Source organism: Vulpes lagopus, chromosome 2, assembly GCF_018345385.1.
Source record: "Vulpes lagopus strain Blue_001 chromosome 2, ASM1834538v1, whole genome shotgun sequence".
Lineage (NCBI taxonomy): Eukaryota > Metazoa > Chordata > Mammalia > Carnivora > Canidae > Vulpes > Vulpes lagopus.
In genome coordinates this window covers 89,048,088-89,070,642 of record NC_054825.1, presented here as the reverse complement: position 1 = coordinate 89,070,642, position 22,555 = coordinate 89,048,088, and positions in this window count along the sequence as shown.

Below are 22,555 nucleotides of genomic sequence, written 5' to 3'. Positions count from 1 at the left end.
GAGGTCAGTCTTTTCTCTTGAGGCTTGCAACTGATTGGACAAAGCCCACTCACCTTATGGAGGGTGATTAGCTTTACTTCAAGTTGTCTGATTTAAATGTTAATTATGTCTAAAAAAATACTTCCATATCCACATCTAGACTGTATTTGATCAATATTGGGTACCATGGCCTGGCTAAATTAATATACCATCACAGACCCAGTGTACAAATTCAGTCTACACCCAGGATCTGAATCCTTAGTGAACACACTACCCAGACATTTACACTATAAGAATTCCCTTAAAGTTGATTTTCTACACTCATGACAGTGAAGAAAGTATAGGTATTTGTGTGTATGTATGAGTGTGTATGAGAATAAAGAATAAAATACAGCACCACTGTGTTTCAATAATCTCAAATGAGCTATATATAGCAAGAAGAGAACTCAGCACTTCAAAGCCGTTCCTATACCACAATATTCCAAAATAGCAGAATAACTAAAGTAGCAGTTATGTTTTCAAAGTAGAAGAGTGCACAGAAGTGGCAACATGAGTTTCACTTGTGATTGTGCCATGAGCTGGAAAGTGGTCATCAATGGAGCCAAATGTGAACGCTCAGGATGGCCATGAGTTCTCCGCCAGAGCATCACCACCAATTTCCCTTAAAACCCAGCATCCAAGTTTCACACTCAGTCCTTGGAGCAAGGTACTGCCTCTAGACATCTGGATTAAATAAAAAGTATGTCGACCTGTGGTTATTATATTAGGTCATGGACACACGCACACACAAGCAAAATGCTGTTGATTATTTATAAGCCACCATAGCAGAGAGCCAAGTCCTGTCATCCTGGAACACGGATCCATTCTGCTTTCCTTTTCACATCCATAAAGGAGGGATAGAATTTCCAATTATGGATGTTGACACATTATAGAAGACTGAGAGAAGCAATTACAGAGGCACATTTCTCAGCAAACAGCTTCTACTCTAAAATACAGAGCCTGGTTTTGTAGAAGATGCCCACTGGAGAGCTGGAATAGATATTTGCAAGGATTTTTTTTTTTTTTTTCCTTCGGAAAGCTGAGGATAACAAAAGCTGTTTCCTGAGAACTTTTATCTATCATTAAAACAGATACCCTCAAGCCTGGCAGTGAATGGTATTCTACTCCACCCCTGACATACCCACTTTTCAGTATGAACCGCAGTAGAGGAGATGAATCAGCAGATCTCAGAAAAATAAGGCTCTGCAGGTCAGTTCCTCGGGGCAGAGCATCCAAATGGAATGACAGTTATATCATTCACCAGAAATAGACATCAATTCATCTAAAACATTCAAGTTAAAGAGTCCAGATTGAGGAATCAAAATTTTATGTATAACTAGAGGCATGGTAATTGATGACTTGGAACACCAAGAAGCAATGTTTACATTTCAAACACAGAGAACTTGATTTTCCTGGCATGGACATGAAAAAGACAAAAAGGATATACACAGTTACACAGGAGGAAACATGTTCCAGCTATGAATGTCTCACTGGAAATGACAAAAAGAACCTATTGGAAAACCCAGAGGACAAGAGAAAAGAGTGAACACCAGAGGAACTTGCACACAGAGATGATTTTAAAGGGGGCAGGACCATACTCTTCAAGAAAAAGACAGAATAAATCACATTTCATAACTTCCCCTTTGCCTGGTCCCTTCAATTCCTGACCATAGGAGGGGAAATTTTGACCAATCTGCTGGTTCTCCCCAAAACAATGCCATGATAAGGCAATTCTGTGGGGCTAAACACCAGAAGCAATGCAGATAAGGTCAGAGAGGATATTATGAAAAGGATGTGATAAATATATTGGCTTAGAAAGAACATTAGAAAGGAAGAGGTGAATTGTGAAGCTGGTCGGTGCAAGGCTTAAAGAAAAAGAAAGAAAGAAAGCAAAGCTTATATGTCAAGGGGCTATGTAAACAGGGAGAAGCAGAACTGAAATGCTCTCCCAAATTCTAAGTGAGGTGTTGGAACAAAAGGCTCACTGGACATCTGAACAGAAAACTGGTAAGAACAAGATGCTTTGGGAAGAAATAGCAACAATAAACTGTTTTATGTCATACACACACCCCCGTGCATCTAGGGCGTATTGACCATTCAGGTGTACAGGTGGCTGTATCTGAAAGAGAAAGGTAGGTGAGTGCAACAGGGCAGAGAGGGGAAGGTGAGGAAGGTGGGGGAGCAGGAGGGGTCATTCACAGGCACAGCAGGTGGCAGCTGAGGCCTGGTGAGTTAACCGGATCCCCCAGGTGAAAAAGACCAAATGGCACAGTTTAGAGGTGAGGCAGACAACTGAAAGATGTGGCAAAGGCATAAAAAAGAATTGGATTATCCAGTGGATTAGCAAGAGGAAGTATTACATTTAGTGGAAAGTGGAAGAGAAAGCCTGTAAAATAAAACAGGAATTTCAGGAGGCAAAGGGACCCAAATACAAAACAGAATGCTTAACTGTTTCACTCAAATTATACAAACTGGAGATAATTCAATTATCCTGGTTGGTGGAGTAGCACAAATGTTACCAAGACTGAGTTTGGAGGTAGTGTTCTTCCCGAGGCCTCTTGGCTGTGTATTCCTAGCCCTGAGCTGACAGCTTATGCTCTCCTTAGTCACAGAGAAGCAGGAACAAGGTGGAAGCTTCGCAGGGTTCTGAAAGCTAGTCAGACAGCTTTTTATTCAACAACTTTCTATTCATCAGCACTTCTGTGATCATTAGCTTGTTGTAGCTGCAATCTGACAGGACTAAGTGTTTGAATATTTGAAGCCACGGGGATGCTAGAGTATTCTGCAAGAAAGGCCCAGTGTCGATTAGCAGTTGAAGTGAAGCTGGTTTTCTCCACTCTCAGCTCACATTCACTTTCTCTCCATTTCACACCTGTTCTCATCTCGGTAGCCATCGGAATGGCTAAAATGGCTAAACTTGGCCCTGCCTTCCACCTCATGGCACCTTGGAAAGATGTATTGCCAACTACCATAGTGTGCGCTTCACCGCTGCTGAGCTCAACGACACATATCTGGGTTTTTTCTCTTCATTAAGAGAATTCGGTTTTTTTTTGTTTTGTTTTGTTTTGTTTTCAAATTTGCAAATACCTTTCCTTTGGTTTTGTGACTTTTCAACACACTAATAAATTGTCTACCTTCCTCAGTTCTAAAAATGAATAGAAATTGAAAACCTGTCACCCATAAGTCAGAGCAGGTTTGAGGTGGAAGCATTTTTCCCTCTACTCTGTCCACCACAATATTTTTAAAGTCCATTACTCTTCATGTTTGTAGAAAAGCACCAGGTCGTATTTCAATTTCCCCTGAACGCCAGCTCGCGTGGCTAAAGGTTTTGCAATAGTTTATGAGGCAACAGCAATGCTAGAGTTTAGCTGGTGTGGTGTGGTGCAATGTGTGTATAGGTGTCCTTCCAAAAGGAAGGTGTTCTTTTCACCTCTTTGAGGCTGTGGCAGAGAAGAAAGCCTCCACGGTTTATGCTTGCTTTGTCAGCCCCGTTAAGCAACCATCTGTTTCAGCTGTGGAGTGTGAGCTGTTTTGTTTTTGGTTGGGATGCAGTGGCAGGAGCTCACTCATTGTTGCTTCTTCAAGAACCACAAAGTAATTAACCATTCCAGTACTGGCTACAAAAGAGATGGCCACTCTCAACATTGGGCCAGATTTTTGCTTTATCCAGTGTTGGAAGTACTACAAAAAAAATTGAATGGCTATTCATCGTGTTTCATTGTTCCCTAAAGAGGCAACATGCTCTTTGTTATAAAGGCAACCTGGATTTTCCGACATACCATTTCATTTCAATGTCCATGTGCCAAAGATGAAACAAAGTCTGGGCGCTGTAGACAAACAATCAAAACATGACGGTGACAAACACCCTGAGAGACCTCATTTGCCAACACGTGAACACTGACATGTTTTTCACAGGTGATGGGAGGTGTGAGCTAGGCTAGTAAGGAAATAGGAAAGAAGAGGAGGCAGGGGTTTGATTTTTACTACGTTGGGGATGTAATACTTGTGCCACTTGAGTATAACTTCGTAAGGCACAGTCCCCATACATCAAAGACCTGTGGAAAGAGATAAGGACCGACAGCCTTTATATTTCATCCTATTTTTCTCATGGCTCCTCTACATTTTTTCTGTCCTCCTCCTCAGTCTTGAACATGACACTTTGCCTCTTACCCTAACCATAAAAAATGGGATTAACAATTAAATTTTGAACTGCGAATGTCAAAAAAAAACAAACTGTCAAACAGATGTATAAAAGAGATTCTAAGAACCTTCAGCATGAGTCACTCTGTAAGAGAAAAGTAGGAGAAATGAATAATTTACTATTTTGTTTCTAACATCATGATCTCTGAATACTCTATGGTATATATTTATTAATTTAATAGGACATAAAATAAGTATAAATGCTATCAAGCATAAATGCTAGCTCTACTTTCAACTCACTCTTTTATCTTTTCCAACAAATTTAAAAGTTTGATGGAGCAGTTATGTTGGCTTTCATATGAGACAAGAAAATACTTCCAGTGGAATGGGCTAAATATTCTATATTTGTACTATTCCTGCCATGTACCTAATAGCAGGGTTTGAAACCTTAGGTTGCTTTCTGAACACATCCTTAAAAAGTCATCCCACCATTTTTCCTGACAGCTTGCTATATTTCTTGGATTTTTTCTAATTAGCATTTACTTTGCTTTAAATGATAATTTATAAAGATATTTCAATTTGCAATTAAAACTACTCCAGGGGTACCTGGGTGGCTTAGTCAATTAAGTGTCTTAGGGTCATGATCTTGGGGGTCATAGGATCGAGCCCCTTGATGGCTCCTCCTTTGGCAGAGTCTACTTGGGGTTCTCTCCCTTTCCTGATGCCCCTCCCCTATTCATGTTCTCTCACTCTCATAAATAAATAAATAAATAAATAAATAAATAAATAAATAAATAAATTTTAAAACCCTACTCCTTATTAATTAAGGAGCATAATCAAGCCACGTCTACTCATCAATGTTCCTTTCATTTTTAGACAGATCATAAGTCTTCCATTCTCCTTTCCTCGATATTGATCACTCAATATGTTTACTTTTTCATTTTCTTGGTAAGCTATTTTGATTGTTTCTTTTACAAAAGAACTGTATAAATAAGAAGTATTGAGGCTTAACTAAAACCATGTGAAACAAGAAACAAGGTATATTTCCTTCCTTTTTTGTTTTCTTTTTTGTTTTGTTTTGTTTTTAGAAATAAAACTCTTTTAGTTGGAAGAATTTTTGTTTTTCATGTTTAAAGGTATCATTTTTCTTAACTTACATATTTCACCTATGATTCTTTGTATAGCTTCAAAACTTTTGGAATATTTGTGTATTTAATTATAATTAGGATCATGCAAATGTTTCTGTTATCTTGGTTAAAGTTAGTTTTAAAGCATCTTGTTGCTCCTTGAAGAAAGAGAATGTCCTGGATCTGACCTTGAGGACTTCTGGTCTGGTGGCTACAGCATTTATGGATAACACTGACCCAACAGATATCTTTATCCTGCTGTCTGCAACCACAAAGATACAGATCACTCTTATTAAGATACAGTCTTCTCGACAACATTGAAAGCCCAGCCAAAACTGGAAAAATTACAGAGTAAGTGATGTTTTAAGTTATATATCTCTGATCCTCTCATTAGAATTCAATATCTGTAAAAAGCAAGCTCGGTGTTATGTTCAACTTTGTAATTCTTTCCTTTCTCCCTCACCCTCAGTCTTAGTTCTTCGGGTCTAATAGCCTCAGGATAGACATCCAGGAAATGTCCATAATACATGACTATACCCTACTATACCCATGTCTATACCCTACTCCTTCTCTCTTTCTTTTTCCTTATCTGTCTAAGGTATTCAAACAGAATTTCCATGAAGACCTTCTTTCCTCAAGAATTTTGTCATGCTCTTGCCTAGAGGTCTCATAATTTGTTAATGAGGTGATCACTACCCCATCAATAAAATCTTTTGAAGTGACATTTCATACACTTAACAATTCTGCACCTAATTCTGATTCTGAATGTGCAGGGTTTTTTCCCTCCCCACTCATGAGCAATTAACTCAATTTTGACACCATTTACCTAGAGGTAGCATCAGATTCCACAATTTAAGTGTTCAACTCCACAAGACCACCCCAACTCAGATGCCATTCCCAAATTTAGATTGTCATCTGGGCTTCTGGCCAACTGGTTATAAATGAGAGGTTCCCAGAAGCTTTCTATGACCTTATCCTCATGTTCCATTTATATGCTTGAATGGCTTATAAAACTCAGAGAAACAGTTTGCTTCCTACATTATCAGTTTATTATAAAAGAATATAACTTAGAAGCAGCCAGTGCATAAAGCAAGGTAGGCAGGAAGGAGCAAAGAGCCTCTTCCATGCAGTCTCAGCATACCACTCTCTCTGAATCTACACCAGTTCATCAACTTGGAAGCTCTCTGAACCCTTTCCTTTTGGGTTTTTATGAAGGCTTCATTACCTAAGCAAGAATGACTGAATCATTGGCCATTGAAGATTAAACTCAATCTCTGGTCCCTTTTCCCTCCACAGAGGTGGGGAGGGGGTAGCAAGGGGGACTGAAATTTCAAACCCTCTAACCACACAGTTAGTTCCTCTGGTAATCAGCCCTCATCCTTAGGAGATCTAGGAGCATGTGCAAAGGTACCCCATTTACAGAGCAAAAGACACTCTTGACTTAAAATAAATTTCAGGGCTTTTAGCAGCTCTGTGCCAGGAAAGGAACATATACCAAACGTGTATATTTATTATTATAAATCACAGTATCACAACATGTATGTATATTCACAAATAGATATTTTAAGTAGAATTAAATAAGAAATACATATTCTAAAACAATTTTCATTTTTACTTCTCGATGGTAGAAAAGATTTTACATTCAGAAAATATATTATTAGTTTGAATGTTTTTGTTCTGTTTCTAGGGAAAGCCATGTTGAAAGCGGCTTTCTTCTTTTTAAAAACCTCTGTTTAACACTTAGAAGTATGCTAATTAAAAACTATGGTAATAACTTCAATTAATTTTGGTTCTTGATTTTTGTGGCCGTTGTTTGTGCAAAAGACACTCAAAGATAGGCATGTTCTTATAAAATTAGAATACTAGTTTTTAACTCCACCCAATAACTTTGAAAATAATTTTGTTGAAATGTGGCTAGTAAATTTCCATCTTCCATCTATAATTGAAGGTATTATAAGTTTATATTTCTGACAAATAGGCAGATTTGAAGTTCCTCAGTTGTGGTATATCAGAAAAGGTTTGAGAATCCTTTTTCCAAAGCTTTTAGGTATTCAGATGTGAGACTTTAAATAGGTGACATAGTCACATTGTTTTTAGCAACAATATCACTCCAAATTTGCCTCAACTGATTTTTTTATTAAAACTTTCTGTAGAGCATACATATCTTTCAAAATTGAGCCATTGCTTTTTCACTCCTTGTAGAAAATGGCACATTTACATTGACAGTAGTTTCCTCATAATTTGGATGATAAAGAGCTTCTATTAGGGACACATGTCAATTGCACCATTTTCTTATTTCCACGTGCCTACCTTACTAGTCATTTCTCTGCCAGAGTTTCTGTGACAGGAATCTTATTAATACATTTGACTATTTTGCCCATTACCTAAACTAGATAATGTAATGAATTAATCAACTTAATGTAGCTTCACATTAATAAAATTAATGAATTTTAAATTAATGAAATTAAATATATCACATTATTAAAAGCAAATGAGGTCATAAGGTAGAAGAAAATATTTCCAAATCACATACCCAAAAAGACTTGAGTCTAGAATATATAAAGAATTTTCTTAACCCAACAATAGGAAAATAAATGACACAACAAAAAGGCAAAAGAGAAGAACCAATATTTTGCCAAAAAAAATAAATAAATAAAACCACACAAAATAGATAAGAATGGCAAATAAGCACATAAAAAGATATTTAATGTCATTAGCTGTTAAGAAAATTCAAATTAAAACTACAAATGAAGTACCACTCTATGCTTATTAGAATGACCAAAATAAAAAATACTGATAATACCAAATGCTGGCAAGAATGTGGAACAACTAGAATTCTCCTATATTACAAGTGGGGATACAAAATGGCACAATCATTCTGGAAAACATTTTGCTGGGTTTTTTTTGTTTGTTTGTTTGTTTTTTAAGTTAAACGGTGTACCTGGGTGGCTCAGTTAAGTGTCTGACTCTTGGTTTCAGCTCAAGTCATGATCTCATGGATTTTAAGATAGAGCCCTGCATCAGATTCTGTGCTCAGTGGGGAGTCTGTTTGGGATTCTCTCCTTCTGCCCCTCCCCCGACTCTCTTTATCTCTCTCTCTCAAATAAATAAATAAATCTTAAAAAAAAAAAAAAGTTAAACATATACCTACAATGTGACCCTGCAATCCTACTTTTGAATGTTTACCCTGGATAAATGAAAATTATGTTCATTTAGGGATGCCTGCATGGCTCAGTTGTTGAGCGTCTTGCATTTAGCTCAGGATGTGATCCTGGGGTCCCTGCATGGAACCTGCTGTCTCCCGCTGCTTCTGCCTCTGTGTGTGTGTGTCTGTGTCTCTCATGAATAAATAAATAAAATCTTTAAAAAAAAAAAAGGAAAATTATGTTCATTTAAAAACCTGCACACCAATGTTTAAATGGGTATTTTCATGATTGCCCAAACTAAAAACAACTCTAATTAAATTCTGTGGGTAAATAGATAAACCATGGGCAGTCATACAAGGAAAATATTACTCAGCAGTCAACAGGAACAAGGAATTATGCTGAGAAGTCAGTCTCCAAAGGTCACTGTTATGATTTCATTTTTATGATATTCTTCACAAAGACAAGTCTGTAGAGATGGAGAAATGATCAGTGTTTGACAGGGATTATGGGTGGACCATAAAGAGATAGGCTGAGAAAGATTTTTATGGTGCTAGAACTGTACTATGTCCTAATTATGGTGGTGGTGGCATGAACCCATCCAAGTGTCATAATTTACAGAACTGCAAACTAAAAGAAAAAAAAGCCAAATTTATTGATAATTTTTAAAAATAGATTTAGAAAAAAAAATAGATTTAGAAATAAAAAACAAATGAAGCCATAGTCCACCCACCAGCATTTTGCCCATTTGACAGAGGGACCAAGTGAGGACATAATACATGCAAATAAAGCCTAATTTATTTCTTTTAGGTGAAAAATGAGTAGAAACAAAACATTCAAGCTTTTCTACAACTCAATAGATTGTCCAAACACATACCTGACTCTGAAGACTGTTGCCCTAGACCCTTGCTACTCAAAGCATTGTCCTTGGATCAGCAGCATTTTGCAACCCCTAGAAACTTCTTAGATCTCATGAGTGTGAGGTCCAGCAATCTGGGTTTCAACAGATCTAACAGATGATTCTGCTGATGATAAATTTTGAGAAACACTGCCCTGAAGTGTTTGTTAAAATGTAGTTTCCTAGGCCTACATGTGGCTATTCAAATTTAAATTTTAACAAATTTCAATGAAGTAAAATTAAAAATTTAATTCCTCAGTCACACTAGTCACATTTCAAGTACTTATTAGCTACATGTGGCTAGTGGCTACCGTATTAGATAGCACAGATATAGAATATTTCCATCATCACATAAAATCCTATTTATTGGAAAGTGATTTTCAAGATCATGGGTCAAGGAATCATTCCTTAAAATTCCCTGAATAGAAGATAGTAAATCATTGAGGCTTCTAGATCACAAGGTGTCTGTCACAACCACTTAACTCTGCCTTTGCAGCTGGAAAGCAGTCACAGACAGTCAATCAACCAATGGACTTGACTATGTTCTGATGAAACGTCATCTATAAAAACAAGCCGCTGGTCTATGGGTCACAGCTTGATGACTCCTGGTCTAGACTATTCCCATCACAAGCCATCAAAGTCTCTTAGACCCTGTTTTCATATCACAAAATGAACATGTCATATATTAATATAAACACTGAAATGAGTCTTCTAGCAGCCTTTCGGCTACTGTAACTCTGGTTATGTCAAGACAATGTCCAAATGTTGGGTAGAAAATTAAATAATATTATTGGTGGTGATTTAATATCAAGTAAAAGGAAAGATTGGCTCTCTGGTAAGCCTAAAATGGAGATATCTGGTTGCAGATCAAAGCACTTTGGAACATACTGCTTTATTGGCTTAGAGTAAATAAATAGCTACTATGTAGCCCTTTGTTTTCTTTGTTTCATTTACTGATTTACAACCTGTATCTTTTACCAGTATAACGTCTACAGTACTCCATTCTTTTTGTGCAACAAAACATATATGAAAATCATCATTCCCTCATTTTTTTTTTTTTTGAGAGAAAGAGAGGGAGAGAGAGGTGAGGGGAGGGACAGAGAGAAAGAGAATCTTAGGCAGGCTCCATCTCACAACCCTGAAATCATGACCTGAGCCAAAATAAGGAGTCAGATGCTTACTCCACTGAGCCAACCAGGCACCCCTCTCTCATTTTTTTATATTAAGAAAAAGGAGGGAACCACTTACCACCTATCTAGTGCTTAAGAGAAAAAAACGATTACTAGTATTTCCTTTCACGGTAAAGAACTTTTTTTCTATATAATTTGGATTAGTAAGTCTCTAAATGCATATGATTTACCAGGCCCTGGAAGACTATGAGATAAACATACAATGTTGCCTTTGCTAAGTGTTTAATTGAGTGGTGAGGTTTAAAAGTACCTAGAATCTTGAAGTATCTGTTGTTTTTCCCCACTTGATCTTCTCACAGATCTGGTGGTTGTTCCCAGGAGTCCTTGGATTCCCAGGGGGAATAGCTGAGAGAAGCCCCTGGTTGTTATTCCAAGTGCTTATAAGAAGGATCAAGTTCATTAGATAGAATTCTTTTTCAATTCTTTTATTTTTACTTTCATCTACCTTATTATCATTTCAAAAAAATTAAAAATTCAAAAAAAGAAAGTTTCAAAATGAAAAAGCAAAGATGAGAAATTCACTAGCCCAAACTATCCAATAACAATTAATGTCTGCTCTCATCTAGTGAATGTCATTTCCAGGTAAGAAGGGTTGGGGCACCCTGTTCCAGATGACAAATATTTTTTTTATCGAGGAAAATAGATACTTAGTCCTTCTGCATTTCCAAAAGGTTACTAATGCTTGTGCGGTTTTATTTGTTACCCATTTGTTCTGTGTTTAGTGTTTTACTCAAATCTGTGGACCTTGCTATTGTCCAAATCTCAAAACAACTGGATCCTGGCAGAAGAATGAGCATCAGGGGGCAGGTGCCAGAATTCAACCTAACAAATGAAAGGTGAGTAGTAAAGGAAAGTCATAGGTTGTGGTACTATAGTCAGGTTACTAATGAAGATTGTAGAGTTTTTACCTATTAAGGGAAAAAAAACTATTCAAATTAAATATTAGGAAAAAACTGCATTTGGGGAAGTAGTAACTTTTCTGTTATTCTGATAACTATTGTTACTCTATAAGGAGAAGATTAATTCAATTCTCAGTCAATTCAATGATTAGAAAAATGCCACAGTGAATGTTGAATTTTGAGACAATTGGATATATTAAAAACCCATCAAAGATTTGTGATATTCATGGGAATGGTTATTCTTATCAGTGTACCAAGCACATAATAGAAGTGTGGCAAGTGTTTATTTGAATGGTGAGTGAATTGAGAACTGAAACATTGAAAGTATAGGGTTCCTATCCAAGCTTTTCCAGTTCACAAGTTTACAGAAGACAAATGATCACACTTAAATAAGGTAGAGCTGATTAATCCACTGGACAAGAAAAATAAGGTGAATGAATCCAGCCAAGAGGAATAGATATTTGGAAGAGGAGTTTATCAGAGTTTACAGATCAGCGGCATTGACACTCTGCAAAACATTGCTTTAAAATCACATTGTTTTTCAAATATTTGTCTTTCTGCCAAAGGCTTTATGCTCAGACTCTGATTGGCAGTTGATGAATCATGCCTCCTGTAATCACATGCCGACTTATCTTGATCTTTCCATGTAAACAAGCAGAGGAAGAAGAGGCATGTTCAGAGTGAAATAGTACAGTAGAGTTTGCAAATGCTTTTCTCACTGAAGAATGATTTGGAAGAGTAACAAAGTCTGCATAAGTATGTAAATGGCACCAATGTGAAAAAATAAATGTAAAAGGACATCCTTTAGACAATCACAGCATTCTGTCAAATTTAAGGTGCTGACTAAAACTTAAATATTTTAGGTAAATAGAACAATGTCTATATGGAAATATAAGACAAAAAGGCAGTTTTCTCAGTTATTAATATACCTACTGTGGGAACATTTCTCTAGGAATATCCTGAGGAAACAGTTTTTAAATAAGTGATTAATTTGTAGGAGGTGTTGTTTATAGTATTTTGAATTAAAATCATAAAGCAATTAAATAAATAAGCTTATTTGTGTCTTACTAGGAATTTTTCAGGGAATATATAAAAACTAACAGATCCTCAGTGATGGACTCATTTGGAAACTCCATGCAGATGGTCATTTCAGAGATGTCCATAACAACACACATCAGACTTGATCAAAGTTAAGATGGATTTTAACTTAAGGCAAAACTCAGCCATATTTGGTAAAAGTGTGAACCCAGTTTTGCAGACATGGTAATTATGGCTATAAAAGTGAACTATGGCGGGACCAACTTAAAAAAAATTGTGTAAATGTGTTAACAACTAAATACTACAAATAAAACTGTCAACATTTATGGTATGTTCCATTATACCTCATGTAGCAGAAAGTAAAATGATAGAAGTGAAGTTTTCTCTGATTAATAAAAAAAAAAAATCTTGCTTCATTGGACCAATTCAAAAGTCTCTTTCTTGTTAAAGTAGACTGGTGAACAAAACTTCCTCAGCAGGTTTGGAGATTTATGCTAGCTTTAAGTGACAGAGTACACACAGGAATGTTAAAAGTAGAACTATTTAATAAATAGAAACTTAAGATGAGAGTATTTAAGACCATATTTCTTTTTCAGTATTTTTCACTATTTGGCTCACAATTTTCAAATTCTCCACAATAATATATGATCTTCACAAATATCTTCTTAAGTATAATACTTTATACTAGATCTAATTTTATATATTACTGCACACTTGTTTTATGCTACAAATATTAATACTTTTTCTCAAATGTGTAGTAATTGATTTCATTGAGAATTACTACAGTGAATTTTAGTTCAGTTAGTGTTTTCCTTACCACTAGCTATTCACTTTGTTTCATTATTTCCTTGTTGGAGATACAGTAGACAATCAAAAATCAAGAAAAATGCAAATTTATATTTACAAATATTGAGGCAAAATCCTTCAACAGATCATGAGCATTCTCTGTGTTATCAATATCTCAAAGGTGCTTAAAAAATCTTTTACCCTCACAATATTTAGAAATAATTTCTCTTATTTTAAAGTTGATTTGATCACTTGGTATAGTGATAAAAATTTTTATTTAGAAACATTTCTCTTTTTATTTCTTCTAAGATTTTTTGGCTACATTTTCATATATCCATATTTACTTAGGCCTTTTGTTTTATTTCTTACTCAAAACATGTTTACCTTCTTAAGAACTATATGCAATTGAGCAAATTTATTCTGTGACCACATAATCAACCACTACCCAGTCTCCAGTAGTCGTGTGCAGGGAAGATAAACAACATAGACAAGGAGAGCTGGTTTTGGTCTGCTCTGCTGTGAATATGTTTGTGATTTTGGGTAACTTAGAGCCTTAATTTCTTCATCTTCCAACAGAATTAGATGTCTTTTAACTTTACTTCCAGTTCTGATATTCTGAAATTCTATAAAGTTGTTTTGCTTGCCAGCATATTGGTATTAGTGGCATGCCAATAACAAGGTTAAGAATAACCTCACACAAAGCACCACATATGTAATGATATCTATGAAAAGCATGTAGTTTGAGCTAAATGAAAAAAAAATTTAAGATTTTATTTATTTGTTCATGAGAGACACACACAGAGAGAGAGAGAGAGAGAGAGAGAGAGAGAGAGGCAGAGACACAGGCAGAGAGAGAAGCAGACTTCATGCAGGGAGCTCAATATGGGACTCGATCCAGGGACTCCAGGATCATGTCCTGAGCTAAAGGCAGACTCTTAATCCCTGAGCCACCCAGGCATCCCGCCAAATGAAAATTAAAAAAGAAACACATCAAAATGTGTGGAATGTAGCAAAAGCAGTGCATAGAGGGAAATTTATAGCCTTGAACGTATAAATCAGAAATGAATGAAGATCTAAAATCAATAATCTTAATTTCCACCCTCTGAAACTAGGAAAAGAGGAGCAAATTAAGCTCAAAGTAAACAGATAAAAATACATAGTAAGAATTAGAGCAGAAATTAACAAAATTGAAAACAGGAACTCATTAGAAAAAAACCCTATGAATGAAAACAAAAGTTGGTTCTTTGAAAAGATCAATAAAATTAATTAGTCTCTAGCCAGGTAAACTAAGAAAAAAAGAGAGAAAGCACAAATTAATAATACCAGAAATGAAAGAGTGTGAATCACCACAGATCCCCTAAGCATTAAAGAGATATTATGGACATAAAAAGAATATTATAAACAAATTTATGCCCACAAATTTTATAACTGAGATGAAATGAACCAGGCTCTTAAAAGGCACAATTTGCCAAAATTCATACAACAAAAAATAGACAATCTGAGTTGGCCTGTATCCATTAAAGAAATTGTATCAATACTTAATAGCTTTCCAAAACAGAAACCACCAGGTCTGGATAGATTTGCCACTGAACTCTACCCAGCATTTAAAGAAGAAATTAAACAATTCCCTACAATCTCTTCCAGAAGATAGAAGCAGAGGGAATATGTTCTAACTCATTCTATGAGGCCAGAATTACTCTACTATCAAAAACAGACAAATTTATAACAAGAAAGGAAACTATAGACCAATATATTTCATGAAAATAGATGCAAAAATCCTAATCAAAATATTAGCAAATCAAATCCTAATCAAAATATTACCAAATCAAATATAACAATGAGTAAAAAGAATTATACATCATGACTAAGAGGGATTAATGCCAGGTGTGCAAGGCTGGTTTAACATTTGAAAATTAGTTAATGTAATCCAGCATATCAATCAGCTAAGAAAGAAAAAATCATCTGATCATATCAATCGAGAGAAAATCCCAATACCTATTCATGAAATAAACTCTCAGTAAACTACACAGTGGAATACAATGGAACTTCCTCAACTTGATAAAGAACATCTGCAAAAAACCTGTAACTAATATCATTCTTAATAGTGGGAAACTCAAAGCCTTCCCACTATGATCAGATACACGGCAGGATATCCCATCTCACCACTGCTTACCAACCATATACTGAAAGTTCTAGTTAATGCAAAAAAGACAAGAAAAGGAAATAAAAGGTATACAGATTGGGAAGGAAGAAATAAAACTGTTCCTGCTCACAGATGGCATGATCATCTATGTAGAAAATCAGAAATAAATGACAAAAAAAATTTTTACCCATGAAACTCCTGCAATAAGCAATTACAGCAAGGCTATTTGACACAATGTTAATATGCAAAAGAGAATGCTTTCCTGTATACCATCAATGAACAAGTGGAATTTGAAACATAAATGCCATTTACATTAGCACCCAAAAAAATGAAATACTTAAATATAAATCTAACAAAATATGTACAAAATTTATATGAGGAAAAGTACGAAATTCTGATGAATGAAATTTTTAAAAAATAATAAAATGGAGATATCTATATTCATGGATAGGAAGACTCAATATTGTTATGATGCATATACCAACAAAAGCAAGTCAAAGCAATACCAATCAAACATTCAGCAGATTATTTTGTGGATATCAACAAACCAATTCTAAAATTTATTTGGAAAGGCAAAAGACCCAGAATAGCCAACACAATATTAAAGAAGAACAGGGGCAGCCCTGGTGGCTTAGCGGTTTAGCACCGCCTTTGGCCCAGGGCATGATCCTGGGAACCCGGGATCCAGTTCCATATCGGGCTCCCTGCATGGAGCCTGCTTCTCCCTCTGCTTGTGTCTCTGCCTCTCTCTCTCTTTCTCTCTCTCTCTCATTCTCTCTCTCTCTTTCTGTCTCTAATAAATAAATAAAATCTTTTTTAAAAAAAGAAGAAGAATAAAGATAGAAGTCTGACATTACTTGATTTCAAGGTTTACTACAAAGCTACAGTAATCAAGATAGCATAGTACAGGTGAAAGGACAGACAAACAGAACAATGGAAGAGAAGGAAGATCCCAGAAATAGACCTGTGTAAATATGGTCAACTGATGTCTGACAAAGGGCCAAAGGTAATATAATGGAGCAAAGATAGTCTTTTTAACACGTGGTGCTGGAACAACTGGACATCTACATGCAAAAAAAAAAAAGAAAGAAAAATCTAGACACAGACCTCATAAAAATTAATTAAAAAAATAGATTGTAGACCTAAATATAAAACACAAAACTAGAAAATAGCATAGGAGAAAAGTTCGATGATGCTTTAGATACAACACTAACGGCATTATCCATGATAAGATGGATTTTGTTATAATTAAAAGCTCTGTTCTGCTAAAGATGATATCAAGAAGAAAAGCCACGAACTGGGAGAAAATACTTGCAAAAAACACCTGATAAAGAACTGTCGTCCACAAAATACAAAAGAACTCATAAAACTCAACAGTAAGAGAGCAAACAACCCATTAAAAGTGGGCCTATAACCTTAACAGATAACTCACCAAAGAAGATATGCAGATAACAAATAAGCATATGAAAAAGTATTTCACATCATATATTATCAGTGAAATGCAAATTAAAACAACAATGAGATTCTACTACACACCTACTAAAATGGCCAAAATCTGGAACATGGACAATACTGGTGAGGATGTGGACTGAGTAGAACTTTTGTTCATTGCTGGTAAGAATGCAAAAACAAAAAGAGTACAACCCCTTTGGAAGACAATTAGTGACTTCCTACAAAACTAAAGATATACTTCCCATATGATCCAGGAATCACATTCCTACTGGGATTTACCCAAGGGAGTTGAAAATTTATGTCCACACAAACACCTACATACAAATGTTTATTGCAGCCTTATTCATAATTGCTGAAACTTGGAGGCAACCAAGATGTCTTTCAGTAGGTGATGGTTAAATAAACTGTGGTACATTCAGACAATGGAATATTATTCAATACTAAAAAGAAATGCACTATCAAGCTATGGAAAGATGACAAGAAATCTTAAATGCATATTACTAAGTGAAATAAGCCAATCTGAAGAGGCTATATATAGTATGATTCCAACATATCACATTCTGGAAGAGGCAAAACCAAAAAGGGAACAGTAAAAAAAAAAAAAAAAATCCATGGTTGCCAGGGACTGGAGACAAGGGGGGAAGATGACATGGGGGGAGTAGGCAGAGAAGAGAAAGATTCTTAGAGCCCTGAAAATATTCTATATGATATTGTAATGATGGCTACACATAACAACACATTTGTTCAAACTCACAGAATAACTAAAAGTGAACTGTAGTGTAAACTGTGGACTTTGGGTGATTATGATGTGACAAAAGGTTTGTCAATTGTAAACTGTACCACTCTGGTGGGGGATGTTGATAATGAGGTAGGCTTTGAGTGTGTTGGACCAGAGAATACATAGGAAATTTCAGTACCTTCCCCTCAACTTTGCCTTGAATCTAAAAATGCTCTAAGAAAATAAAATGTTGGGCAGCCCAGGTGGCTTAGCGGTTTAGTGCCGCCTTCAGCCCAGGGCCAGATCCTGGAGACCCAGGATCGAGTCCCATGGTGGGTTCCCTGCATGGAGCCTGCTTCCCCCTCTGCCTGTGTCGCTGCCTCTCTCTCTGCCTGTGTCTCTCATGAATAAATAAATAAAATCTTTAAAAAAAAAAAAAAGAAAATGTTAAAAAATATTTTAAAGTAAAAAATAAAAATATCTAAAGATAGAAAAGAAGACCAAGTAACAGCGGTAGGAATAATAGGATATGTTTGCATAAAAGAGAGCTTTTGTAAAATGAAAGTAGAAGTGTAATGAGATGTAATATGCCAGCACTGTCAAAGTTACGTTTAGTGCACAACGCAATCGGACTCAAAGTGAGTATAATTAACACTGCCATCAGCAACTGAATGTCTTAATTTCTTAAAATGCAAGACCATGACGATTTCTTTCTGTCACATCAGGATCTAGAACAGAGCTCTCCATATAAGTAGGTGCTATATAAATGTGTTTTTTATCAATTGGCAGAGGGTGTCTGTTGGAATAGACTGAGAAATTTCACACAAATAGTAAGTGACAAAAATAAACAGAAACCCACCAACCCCAAAAGGAAACATTTTTGTCCTTAATATAAAGAACAAAGGTGCTGTACTCTCCAGGAAAAATCATTGTGTAGAAATTAGCCTCTAGGTCAATAATGAAATGCTTAAGATGTAGTCAGGAACAGAAATTTGGGACATGAAAGACAATGACGTTGTTGTATGTCTATAGGACTCTAAGCACCATTTTATAAACCATTAAAAACTGTCAGTTTTCCCATGACATATTATATTCTCATAAAAAGACACAAATGCTAAATTAAGTTTGAATTTGAATTAGCAAAGAATAAGAAAATCAATTTAAGTGTTCCCAGTGCGATCTCAACCCTTGCACTCTTGCTTTGCATCTGTGTATTTCATTAGTATATTTTGTTACATGATCATGTAATATTTATGCAGTAACATAATACGCTCTGTACATCTAAGATTAGAGAAAAAGTGCAGTTCCTTTCCATTATTTTGTGCCCTTTATCTGCTGAACACTCTGTAACATTACCCGGGGTTTGGTGATTATGTAATGAGGGCTCCATTATAATACACACTGCACAGTTGGAGGATTGCTGTGGGAACCTTCACTCTGCAAATCCTGAGTTTTGGAACAATTAAAGCCTTGGTTTTAATGTTCCGTTCACCTCATTTTTTCCCCAAATATTTTGCTTTTTCCCCTTAAAACCCATAAGTACTGCAATAGAAGAAATGTAACAAGAATTATAGGAAAAAGTTCCACAGGAGATGAAATAACAGCTGCCATCTGGTGCATAACAGATGTGTGTTCCACGAACGTTTTTTTCTTTTGAGTTCTCCTATCCAAGAGCTGGCCAGACCCAAACACTATGCCTAGCTTATGAGATCTGACAACTTTACAGCCCCAGGCTGGATGACTACAGGCTAGTGTTTTTCTTTTTGCATTCACTGAAGCCCCCGGGAATAAACAAACAGGTTCAAGAATGATACGCAAAGGTTATTTTCCCCAAGAAAGCTGTGAAGGACTGACATTAAGTTCCCTTAGAAGAAATAAAGTTCAAATAGTTTCCAATAAAGGAACATTAAAGATTCTGTACCTTCAGAGATAGATATTCAGGATTTGGCATCTTTAGCTGATGCTGTATCTGTCTAAAGGAAAGGAATCACCTGGAGGGCCATGTTGTTTCTTCCATTTTAGTAAAATAGGTCCAACCTGATTAGTCATTAATATTTGGACAAGTACAGCTCTACTGAAACTGATAAAGCCACCAGCTTCCTAGCACCTGGTCATGGGTCCTGCAATTTCTAGGGCTAGCAATTCCTATCAGAAAATACTGACACATGTAAAAAGTAATTCGAAGTCTGGAGGGCCATAATCTTTGTCATTTTATCAATTGAGGCAAAATTGTTTTTAAAAGGTTGAATGACCAAATTAAAATTAAAAAGTCATTTTTTTCAAAATGTAAATATTTTCTTTATAAATTTTTGTTTGCTACAAGAGTTACTTACATCAGCTCTCAGATTTTTGTCATGGTGCCTGTTTTTAGGATTCAGATGTGTCTATTCTTAATTGCACTGTGATTGTAATGCACTTAACATGCCCTTAGAGTTTAGCGTGTGTGTGTGTGTGTGTGTGTGTGTGTGTGTGTGTAAGTGAGACCCTTGTCTCCTTGGCCTCCAACTATGTGGCACCAGAGAGCTCAATCAAGCAAATATGGGTGATAATAACTAGTTCTGAAACAATACAAGTGTAATTGTTGGAACTCTCTGTGTTACTAGCATGTTCCATGTTTTCTCTTCTTTATATGGCCCCAGAGTGGCTCAGATTTCCACTTGTGGTCATAAATCATTTTTCTTTCTAAAGCCACTATCATAAACTTATTTTATTTCCCTAGGGCTTCAACCATGCTGAAGTTCTAGATGCTCCACTGAGGAACTTCCTGGTATTTTCATGTATTGTGAAGGGTTTGTCTCCTTTCTTGGTTTATTTTTCTGCCTTACTATTGATTCTGATGATGTGGGTTCATAACACAGTGTAGTATGTGACTTTAATATTGTCCTCTTTTTCATCAGAGCCATGCTTATCGCCATCATTACATATACTTCAATTCATTTCTCCTGACTTTGCTTCCAATAATGAATGCCAGCCTGTGCACTTGGTAGTAGTAGGATGAAATCTACAAACTAAATTCAAGATTATTATTTGGTCATGGAATTAATCTGTTAATAAAACAAATGCACATAAAAATCATTATTGAATGCAAAATAGTCCATTGTAAATGTATGTATGTCAATCAATAAACACTAAAAAATATGGCTAATTTAATTGGAAATCACTGAGATAATGCCTAGTATTGGCCTCCCAAATAGGGTGACTTTGAGGTTTGAATCATCACAATAGCCCAGTTTTACACCTTTATTGAATTAATATAGCAGCTTTACTCTCAGTAAATCTGAAATAAGTTCCTTAGCAGGGGGTGGGGGATGGGGTTTAAAAACTGAAGTACAACCTAATTTTCTGTCCCTGCATGAAACAATCCTGAAAGCAAAGCACAGTACTCTATCTTGTAAGACTTGACTGCAAACATTCCCAGGCCAGTCCTTAAAACCCAGTTTGATATCCTACCCTGACTTTCTCCTTCTAAAACATTACTAAGATTTTGTAAAGATGGTATACTTCCTCATTTAATATTGGTATTTCCAGTGGGCTTTTAAGGAGTCAGTAGTATATAAACCTAGAGTTTCCATAAGGATCTAATCAACATCTTTCCATTGCTTTGTGCAATACCTAGAGAAGTACATTCCCCTGAGGCTCCCTGATTCTCTAAACTGGACCTTCAGGTTCCACGGTGTAGTGGTCATCAGATCTGCTTGACATGCAGAAAATCCTGAGTTAGACTCCCAGCGGAGCCACATTACTTGTTTCTATTCAAAAGAAATTATGAGGAGCTTTCAATCCTCTAAATTGGGATTGAAGGGGTCTGCTAAATCCAAGTGAGATATGATCTAAATTGAGTCTAAGCTCTAATTTCCTTCTATCAGCTCATAAAAATCGTTTATTTTTCTCAATGAAGGATAAAGCATTTTACAAATTCTTTGATGATCAACTAGAAAACACACCCTCCTTTTTTTTTTTTAACATTGTGGTTTATATTCCTGTCTGTACTGATATTATGAGTCCATAAAAGACAGTGTATATGAGAGAAGGTACATGAACCCAGTAAGTCCATTCTCAAGGACTAGAGAATTTAGAAGCTCATATAAAACTGGAATCCTTTGCAGGTTCCTGAGTGGCTCAGTCTGTGAAGTGTCTGCCTTCAGCCCACATCATAATCCCAGGGTCCTGGGATTGAGCCCTGAGTTGGGCTCCCTGCTAAGCAGAGAGTCGGCTTCTCTCTCTCTCTCTCCCTCTGCCCTTCCCTCCTGCTTGTGTTCTCTCTCTCTCTCAAATAAATAAATAAAATCTTAAAAAAAAAAAAAAAGACTGGAATCCTTTGGACAAAATTTGCAGCTTTGAGTGAATGTAGTTTATTGTCATAAATTATGTGTTAATAAGGGTGATTTAAAATAAACATTTAAGAACTTTCCTGAGACTAGTCTCTACCTTTGTAGAAATTCTTCATTTAGTTTCGTCTGCACTGAGCTCTCAGCTTTTGGCAACACATCTTTGGCCAGTTCTAAAGACAAAATGGGAGCTCCCACCTCCTTCTGACTTTTGCCATTTATAAGTGTCTCTTTTCATGTATTCACTCTTGTGTATATCTCACCAACATAATCTCAGCCAGGACAACCTGCAATTTCAATAGCCACTTTGGGAAACTTTTGGCATGAACAAGAATGTTTATTTAAGAGAGGCACTAAAACAAATAGAGAGATTATAGAGAGACTCTCCGACTGATTCGTCTGTCTCAAAGAAAGATTTCTTTGTTTAAAATAGGAAACTCTCCCTGTCTCATGACCATACTTCAAAGTTTGATGTACAATTAAAAAGGCACACGGCTTGATGAAGTCGAAAAAAGTCTAAGTTACTGTTTAAATCAGCTATAATGATTTCCTTTCTCTCTTTTCTTGTTGTGTTTGTATGTGTGTGTGTGTGTGTGTGTGATATGTGTGTGAAAATGGGCTCTCCTGAACTTTAAGTTTCTCTCCTTGCAGAGAACAATATCATTTGCCTTTTAC